The sequence below is a fragment of the Periplaneta americana genome, chromosome 16 (genome assembly GCF_040183065.1).
Source record: "Periplaneta americana isolate PAMFEO1 chromosome 16, P.americana_PAMFEO1_priV1, whole genome shotgun sequence".
NCBI lineage: Eukaryota > Metazoa > Arthropoda > Insecta > Blattodea > Blattidae > Periplaneta > Periplaneta americana.
The window spans coordinates 44039584-44050316 of record NC_091132.1 but is presented as its reverse complement, the minus strand read 5'-3'; positions in this window follow the sequence as shown (position 1 = coordinate 44050316).

Here is a 10733-nt window from a genome sequence, read left to right as displayed (position 1 = left end):
ATGTATGATGCGCAAGCTATTTAATGCGGAATGCCATCATAGCTATCTCGTAACACTAATGCCACATGGTTACATGTTTACTCTGGTTAGAATATAACAACAAAAGGGATGGGGTGGAGTGGGGATGATGTAGCGTACATTCAATTTCTGTGTGTTTCTCACAGTTATGATGTTCAGTATTCTGGTATCGGATATAATGTACAAGAAAGCTGTGATAACATTCCACACAAAAAAATAACTTGCCCATCGTACAAAGTAAGCAGGATTTACAAAAAAAACTGTGACAAGCAAATAAGGAGTTTGTGGACCCACATTCATGTAACATATTTCCATCCTTTACATGTGAGAAAAGTGTCCCTGAAGTTTCAACATAACCTTTTTGTTACAGCTCATAAACCAGGATGGAGTACTAAAATAATCTTATATTAATATGTCCTAGGAGACTAAGGCAATTTCGCATTTTGGTCTTAACAGGTTTAGATCTGAAACCTGAAATAGAAATTACGATACTCCAAATCCAAGCGAAATTTCTTTAATTTCAAATATGTGTTGTTTTTTTTAAGAAAGTATACCATAAACCTCTTACTTCAGTATTATTTTCGTACAATTATACGAATCAATGAGTTTTTATTCTCGTTTCTTTTTCTTGTTATTGATATGAGGTCCTCTACAAAGAGGTGAAATGTATAATCAGATTCATGTGGTCTTAAAAATTTAAGTGGATAACTACTTCTGTAAAATCCTGAAACAGTACAACAATAGAAAACATATTATTAGATACTATAAATTGCATACAAGTTTTCAAAATATAAATATTACAGCGAAATAATTAAATTTGTAAGCCTATATTTATTAATATAATATACAGATTATGTTTTATCAAATATTTGCTATTCCTAACTTGCAGTTTGCGAGCAAACAAACTTTTACAACATTTCAACGTTAAGTCAACATTAAAGAAAATAGACCTACGTATGTTTATGATAAGCTTGTACGCAATTACTTCAAATTTTAAAAATATATTGGTGTTGAAAAAATATTAGTCAGTATTAATTTAATGACTTGCTAAAAAGAGAAGGCACAATTATTTAGCTATAGTCTTATAATTATTATTCCGTTGCTAAGGTGCAGTTTGAAATGTATTTCATATGAAACTAGTGAATACTATGTTTAAAATTATAACGAAAAGTATGTTTAAGATTAAGGATGCTGGTGTTTGGTGAGGTTATTTTTTTAAATAAAATTTAAGAATTATAAAGAAGAGAGTCTAGAAATTAATTCTAATGCATTCCATCAAAATGAATTGCTGATATAAAATAATACACAACATAGAATTAACAATTTTGTGAATTACTTGATTCGAATTTTATCATGTAAATATTGTTATGATAAAAGATGTCATCAAAGAAAATTTCTCTCTTAAATTATTGTAATTAAATGTCTGTAGATACAACGCGGGTATACTTATAGACAAGAGCTTTAATTCCAAATAAATTTTACTGTATATACTTTAATATATTTATTACAATGTTTGTAATAAAGTATAATATACAGGGACATCATTTTATTTTTACTTCAATTTTTATTGTATCTGAGTTTTTGAATGTACTTCACTCCCACCCCTTCTACTAATGAAGTTTCAACTGTTCTCCAGACAGAATCAAGGCCGCATATAGTAAACAGCACTGAGTTATTGAGTATAGTACGTTCCAGAAATATGTTCGTGTATTCCAGTGACGAAAGAACTTTCAATATTGAATCATATTTTCGCACAGGTACTGTCCGTTTGCCTACGTCGCATCCCGATTTCCCCCACCTGCTTCTGCACGCCCCTCTGTAAAAGCAGGGCTGTCTTAGCTCTTTTCTGAAAACATTAATTTCTGTTAGGAATTGGACGTTTACGTAATATTATACAACTGTTTAAAATAACTTAAATAAAAGGGCCTCGTTAAGTAATTAACTGTCACGTGATTTCCCCCCTTTCTACGATCCTGCGGCATAACCACTTGGACGGACAGTAGATAGCATGTCTGAGTAATTTTATCTGTGCGGGTCGGGCAGAAGTGAAGATTGAATTTACAGTACATAAGGTCTCTTTTATAGAGTAGGTACAGAATTATTTCAACATGAGTTACTAGTACGAAGGACGAAACTGGCAATTGGAATTAGATGCAATAGTCTATAGTGCGATAATATACACAAAAGAACTGAAGCCTGTATCGAAATGAACGGCCACTATTTTCAAAAATGTGTTTAAATATCCATGTTATGATTATTTTTAAATTGAACTTCATTCTCTATATTGTACGCTAATGTGCTGTAGACAGTATAATATACACTGCATAATGAATACGTTCGCAAGAATAGCTCAGTTCGTGAGTAAAAACACTTATTCTTAATACTGTACTGCATTTTGATTAAACAAAAACCTAATGAAAATTATCGAACTCAAAATCGCGATATTTCCTCATTTACGTAAATGGATGAAGTACTTTTCTTCCCTCCTATACCTAGTAAAGTGATTTGTTTGTGTTTTACGCCGGTATCATCGAACTCCAGTCGTGGAAAGGGTAGCAAACGGTGTTTCCGGTCCTCTAAAGGTATAGCCAGATTAATATTAAAAATGTTAGTAAAAATAAAATGATGTCCCTGTAGAATAGATATGTAAGACCTTTCTCACTATGAATTATGCTAATCAATTATCATTACCAGTTCCCCAGAGGAAGAATTTCCAAAACGAATCTGTAAACATAAAATCGACTCCTAGCATACAGATTATGATTTTATTCCCTTTCTTGAGGACTCGGAGGCTATCCCTTTATGTGTGTTCAATTTGACTTAAATTAAACGTAGTTCTATGTGTACTGCATATACAGTACTACACACTTACTAATTTATCTCATATAAATACATATTTCTGTACAGAATACTGTCCAAGATCAGTTGGAACATCAAGGGCCGGATTTTTACAGAAAGGGAATTTTCATGCTAGCGCCACGATGCGATAAACCTAGGAAATCATGTGGGAAAGTATTAATCAGTTTCTAGTTCAAAATTGTAAACGTAATTTGAGTATTAAGTTGGACTTAAAACCCTTAGCAAAACAGGGAACCTTACATAATAAAAACTTCATTTTATTTCATTTGTCAATTATTTTTCCTGTCTTTAATCGCACCTCTTTTTACGGGTTCCTTCTTCACTTTCAGCCTCCAATTTCTCTTTTTTTTCCTTCATTTTTTCCTCCTCATTCTTTCTTCCTCTAAATCTATTTTCTTTGTATGATAGTCTTAATCTGCATTACACGGGTCTGAAATTAGTGTTTCTGAATCAGAATTTTATACTGATTGCAACAATGACAACTGTTTTCGTGTACCACGTCAGAAGTTTTCACAATTCTGAATTTTATGTTCCTAATGTTTTTCATAGTATATTAAATCATTATTTCTCTGCGCTTGACATTTGTTAAAAATTATTTGAAAGGGACGACAGTTTATAATTTCAACTTTATTACTTAAAATGTGGAAAAATATTCTTCCTTTTATATTGAGTTAAGCTTAGTCTTACTATTTCCGTACTTTTTGTAGCTTAAAATGAACTGCGGATAAGATATCCATTATTTATTCTCGAGGATTCTTTTATGTCTCCAAGTGTTTTCAGGTCATAAAAATTTACCGAAAGAAATATATATTCTTTTAAGAGGTTACTATTGAAACAAACCATGAGGGAATTAATTTACATAGAGTCAGATATACAGATTTATGAGTGGTGCGATCCAGCCTGTGAGACTACACATTTAAAAACTTTCATAGATAATCTCCCTACATTTAAAAGTTGCTGTTTTAAACTTGGAGATTCAGTCTTGTGTTCTTCATTATCATGTGAAAGTGAAGTCTATCAGCAATTCTCATTTTCCCGCTAAGAATGCAGATTAATAGCGTTGTTTCATAGAAATGTTGAAACATGGAAATTAGGTTCAATAAAACAATTTGTGAAAGCTCTAAAGACAGTGAGTGCTTTAAATAGCTTTGTGTTAAATTTCCCTCCTTAACCTATAACAAAATTAAAGCTTGTATATTCATTTGCCCACAAATTCTAAAATTGATGAGAGACAGGCTATTCGATAATACTGTGAGTGGAAATGTAAAGGATGTCTGGAATTCGTTAAAAATAAAAAGGTCCAGATAAATTATGTTAATACAGTGAAAGTGATGTTATAAATTTTCCAACAGATTGGTTGCAACATGAGTGATCTTAACTCCCATCTAAATTATTTTCCTGATAAGTTAGAAGATTTTAGTTAGGGATGCAAGATCTTAGTTAGGGATAAGGTGAACGATTTTACCAAGGTATCAAAAAATAGAAATAAGTTATTCAGGGAAAGTGGAGTGATAATATGGTGGCTGATTGCTGGATGTTGAAAAGAGACTGCTCTGAACAACATTCGAGGAGGTCAAAAAGGAGGAAATTTGAAGTAAAATACTGAAGTAAGGCTATGAATATGATCGATAATAATAATAATAATAATAATAATAATAATAATAAATTTAATATTAATAATTTATTTATTTAACCTGGCAGAGCTAAGGCCAATAGGCCTTCTCTTCCGCCCAGCCGGACTATAATTCTAATTGAATGCAATATTGGTTACATAGTTATTACATTAATATATAGACCATAAAACAACATGAAAGTAAATAATGAAAGTTGGATAAGTAATGTTAATGAGACAATAATAAACATTCGTAAGAAATAATAATAATAATAACAATAATAATAATAATAATAATAATAATGAGATAATTTAGATATTTATGTCATATATATATACAGTATATATATAACCATTAAACATTGAGAAACCTGAAACAGCTATTATTGTTAACAAGAATTGTTAGAAAAATATTTCGTTAGCCTATTCTTAAATTGGTTTGATGTCTGACAGTCCCTGACATTATTCGGTAGGGAATTCCAAAGCCGAGGAACAGCTACAGTGAAAGAATATGAATATGAGGATGTTCGGTGGGAAGGAATGGATAATATTGAGGAGTGTTGTGATCTTGTGTCTAGGTTATGATGGGCGGATAAATTTTGAAAACGAGACACAAGACAGACAGGAGTGGAGAAATGCAATATGTGAAAGAGAAGGGAAAGACAGTGGATTTTCCTACGATGGTTAATGGTTAATAGCAAATTTTATTCCAGTTTTTTTCTCACAATGTGTTTGCTGAATATAATTTTCATTACGTTACACGACGCTACAATTTCATTTCTAGGTAGTAATTAATTCATTAGCGTTTATTCACATTTTTATGATATGTATGAAAATCTGACGTATTGGAAGAAATTGGAGATTATTTTCAAATTCAGCACAATAAATCCGTTAAGAATCGCATATCAGAAGCAAAACAACATTAGAAAAGTTTCAAAATGATTGTTTAGACTATTTTCTCATATTAAAATCTCGTTTCTCATCTTTCATCTTAATTTCTATTTGGCCCAAATTTAGCCTTTCCTCATCCACAAATAAGTAGGTATATGCTCTTCGGCTATTTAACAATATTCAGGCTCTCAACATCCCTGGCTTGGTGATCACCGATTCACTCCGAAAGACTTGCAAGTATGAATTAGCGCTGTCATTAAAATAGCAGAGCCATTACAATAACATTAACCAAATGGCAATACGCATTTCACACCATATGCTTCTAATAGACACTTACAGAAGCAAGGATCGTGTAATGAGATGAAAGAATACAAGACGAAGTTAAATAGACCTATATTACAATTAATTTAATATCGCATTTAGATACGCTTGAAACTATGCGGCTGCTTCCGAGTCACTGAGAAGTATGTTCGTGTAACAACTACTACGATGTACGAAATTATTTTCAGAAAGATTTTTCTGACATTGACAGAAGTTTAGCCAAATGACTACAGCGACATTTTTCAACGGTGGTAATACAGGTTCGAATTTCGTTGGGTCCAGGGCTAACCGTTACGTCACATCCTCCCCGGGCTCTGCAAGAATGGTCCCATCATCTACTAACGAGCCAGAACCCAAAGCCCGAAGACCCAAGCCCTTAGAGCAGCGGTGACCAAACCTCGAGCTGCAGTGATTACATGCGATAGACAGACAGCCTATGAAGTAAGAAGATGGAGAAAAGGTACTTGGCATAAAAACTACAACCAGTGGTGGTTCCTGTACTAACATCTTGATCAATTCCTCGGATAAAAATCTCAAGCTTTGCTGTATTAGTAATGTCACTGCTGTCATCAAGAGCCAGTGAATATTACACGATTTTTCTTGCTTCTTTTTTTAACCTCTCTTTTGAATATAATCAGGAATTTTCTAAATTATTCTCTCGATACTTGGTCGAGAAATTCTTAGTTTTTCAAAATTAAAAACTTCTTATGGACAAATTATTTAAGCTATTTTAATCATTACTCTTTTGAGAAATTCTGTTCTTTTAAAAGGCTTTAGAGCACGAGATATTTCAAATCCCATTAGGTAGCGGACTTCCTTACATTTATTTATAGCATGTTTCTCTTCCTGGCTATGATTTAAGACATGTCAATTCCTGGCCTTTAACAGTTCGTTGGCACATAATATTGAATCAGTTTTTCTATAATATTATTATTAAATGAATAACTAATAAAATACCAGATAGGATAATTGTATAAGTTAGCTTCTTTCAGGTTCATCACCCATGTTTCATGATCTACCACTGCCGTAAAGCCCAGTAATAAATAGTTACCGTCATCTAAAGATTAAGAAGATTAACCCTTAAATTGGCAATGTATCCTCTAGGTTAGTAGGCTGTATGTTACAATTTTAATAGGACAATAGAAAAAAATTGATAGGAAAATTAAATTTCACAGTACTGTACAATACTAATACTGTTTATAAAAAAATGATAAAAAAAATTATAAAGTAGTGTACAACATATAAAATATGGACATTACGATAGTTGTTTTCTTTACAGTCCGACACGGTTTAAGTTATTTTGAATTTTATTCAGCTTCCTCCAAGTGAAGGCTGCCTAGAAGACAAAGCTTACCACAAAATGGTATATAATGAAAAAAAAAAAACATTGGAAAAGGAAAAGAAAAAGAAATAACACAATTATAAATAATTGAAGACGACTAAACAAAAGATCATTAATTCCAGAAGGAACATAAAATTTCCTAGTACGGTATCTATTTGCTATCAGGTGATCACAGTCGTCTATTTAGCACTAGTTGCAAGACCCAACTTAAGGAGCAGATCGCCATAGAAGAGAGATTAATCTAGTGTGAGAAATTAAGTTTTCCCAATTTAAGGGTTAAAAATTAGATAAAAATAAATAATTTTATCCTTCTAGGGAGAAGATCTAAAAATATCAATATTCATGCACGTACAGATTGGTTCAGATATTGAGAAATCATTTGTATGGGAGTGATAATGGACATTTCAAGTTATCTTAACCTATGGCTGTTAATTGGTTTAGATATCAATCCCAATAAATCCGTATTATTATTTTTCTCGCGGTATATCTGATGGTTTTTTCCCCCCTTTCTTAACTGTAAATGAGCACAAACGCTACTTAGGTGTAAATTTTTCTGACATTTTGTATATTCGATTCCCTAACCGTTTCAAATGTATATCATTTTACCTTTTAGGTGTGTTTCCAAATTATATGTAACACGCTTTGTCAAATAGGGCAACCTTTTCATAAGGGAAGCTAAATTTATTTATATTTATATAGAAACACATACTTAGTGGTCAGTAATATTAATAATAATAATAATAATAATAATAATAATAATACATGATTTAGCGTGGCAATTAATGTTTCTGTATACTCATAATTGAACCGTTGAGCAAAGTAAACATATTACATTCTGTCTGACAGAACAACAAAAAAGTTCTCCTTCTCATTCTTTACCAAACCACTCTTACTGCTTGATTACACAATGTAATCACGACACACGCTTTAGTCACCGCTGCCTTAGAACCTAAATCATCATCAGAAACCCATACTATCCTCAGACATCACTCCAACCTATTTTTACTATTATAGATGAAATAAGGGGAAAGTGGAGAATGCTGGTGGAATGAGAGACGGGGCACCCCTCTGTGCCCTCTGTCTTGTCTACCACAAATTTCACTCAAGACCTGACAAGGGCGCTTGCACTGAAGTCAAACACGGCAGCCGGTCTCTCTACTTCTTAGCCAGATTATTATTGGAGGCTTACTAATTATGGCTTCAAACTGAGTAAGTAATCACACAGCACCTTGAACACACGACCCACAGAGAAAGTTATTGTGCATTAGCACTGCTGCCAATTAAAATACGTTGTACGTGCCCTTGGTACACTTTCTAACGGAATGTTATAATTTTACATTGTTTTTTCGTGAGCAATAAGGAGGTAAAAATTCACACATTTTCATGGAACAATGACTTGACTTTCTCGACGCAGCGTCAGCTTTTTGTAGCCGTAGATATGTGGGTCCAGTGAAAACAGCCTCTGCGATAATGCTCACGAATTATGTTAAGTAATCGAAGCGAGGGGGCCCAAGTCACTGGTTTTATGACTTGCAAGCTGATCTTACTGGAATTTAATGTATTACTTAATGTTCCTTACCTAGCCGCAGCTTGGTCAAAATATGACGTTTTCCTTGCAGAGGATGTGAGGATCAGCTCCGAACAAAGGCAGATCATGTTATCTTCAATGAGTGGAAAGTAAATACTTTGCACCTTCTTTAGAGTACAGTACTTTAGTTTTATTATAATTAGGAACGGCAGATTTTCGCAGTCACGATAAATGCGAAATGTGCAAAAATTCTGTTAAAAAATTAATTTTTATGTTTAAAAGCATGTTAAGTATATTAATATAGTTTTTAAATCATTGATCACAATTAAAAATTGAGTGAAAAATTCGAGAAAAGTATGTGTCTTTACGAAACAAGAGTGAAATAACGTTTTATGAGACATCTATCCAAAGGCCCCGTCAAATACAGGTTTTTACATTTTTTCAATAGTTTGGTCACCCCTCCAAGTGAGCATTACAGTGTGAATAGCATAGGAATGTGGCCCACTTGATACTAAAGTTTTCAACTAATCTGTCTGGACCTAGTTGTAGAATATATGCATTTTCGACCTTTTTTTTACTACAGATTTTATTCTTTTATAAATTAAAAATCCTGTTTCTAATTAGTAATTATTGTTTCCTACCCCATAGTACAAGAAATAATTTCCTATTGAAGATATTGATATGCCATTCCCATCTAACTTAATCTCCTGAACTGAGGCTTATATTGGGGTTTCGTAACAAGCTCTTTCTACGGTGAACGGAATATTAGCCCGTTGCCCAATCCCCAAGCAGGAGGACCAACCCTTATAGGTTATCCGCGACTGTCTATTCAATATATTTGCAGGTAGGCTATAATAATAATAATAATAATAATAATAATAATAATAATAATAATAATAATAATAATAATAATAATAATAATAAATTTCTAGATAGACAATAACACTGTTAGTAATCAAAGTGGTGTTGACTATGGTTTCGACAGAAGTAATATACTTTTTCGTGAAGTTCTATGATGGCTAATCGTTTAATCAATAGATGATATCATAGAAATATGTATATACACAAAGGTGATTTTGGAAAAATAGTAAATATTTTAGGGGTGTGGTTGTATGGACTATTTTCAGTAAAAAAATGTATTATGCATGTGTCAAATTTTCAATGTTATGCATAACAAGCCTTACAAATGATATATGAAGGAATAACAAATAACTACGTACTATTGACTTCATGCAAAGGAAAAGTACGTGTCACACTTCTGAGATCGTCTGGCGATCTTGCTGGCCATAGCATGGGGCCTTGATTACCAATTCATCTGTTGCCAAATATTGGTGTCGGATGTTGTCTTGTCGCAAGATATAAGTGCTGGTACAATATCCTGGTGAGCACTTCTAATAAAATGGGTAGGGTGTTTTCCAAAAAGTTTCTGTAATTTCCTCTCCTTAAGCGATTTGGCATGACATGTGGACCGGGTAGTGTGCCGTTAGTAACACTGACACTAAATCGCACCCGATGACATCTGACTGCAATGGAATATGGATTTACTAGCTCCCAATATCATCCCGTGTGAAGCTACTTTATCAGTGAACAACACACAACTTGCGAACTATCACTGCGTATTAAGCAAAAACCAAATGCGTGACGGCTAGTTCTCTCAGGCTGTAACGCTCCATTTATCGAACGAAGTGACTGCGTTCCGCATGGCACTCGCATTCGGGACGTCCGTGGTTCGATTCCCGGACCGACCAACCTGACAGAGGTTTTACCTTGGCTTTCCACAGTTACTTAGGCAAATGTCGAGTTGGAATTTTCATTGCCATTGCCCATTTCCCTTCCCCTTCCATGTAGAAGAATAATTCAGATTTCATATTACTCATCTTCTTTATCTCATTTCATAGACATATTCAGGTCAAGACGCAGGTCTTCTTCCGCTTACGGGAGGTCATCTCCGCAACCGTTCCTGAGTTCCCAGCCTTCCGCAATATCTCTGCCAGGATTCATTCCTTAAGAGCACTTCCAAGGGCGCTTCGACTCTTTAGAAGGGTCGATAGAATGGATGCTGTGCTGCTTCGTCACCTAGACGGGATGAATTTAGGACGGGAGAGTAGAGCGCCCCATTGGGTGAACAGGTGAGGGGTCACGTGCGGCCGGTGGGCTGGTAC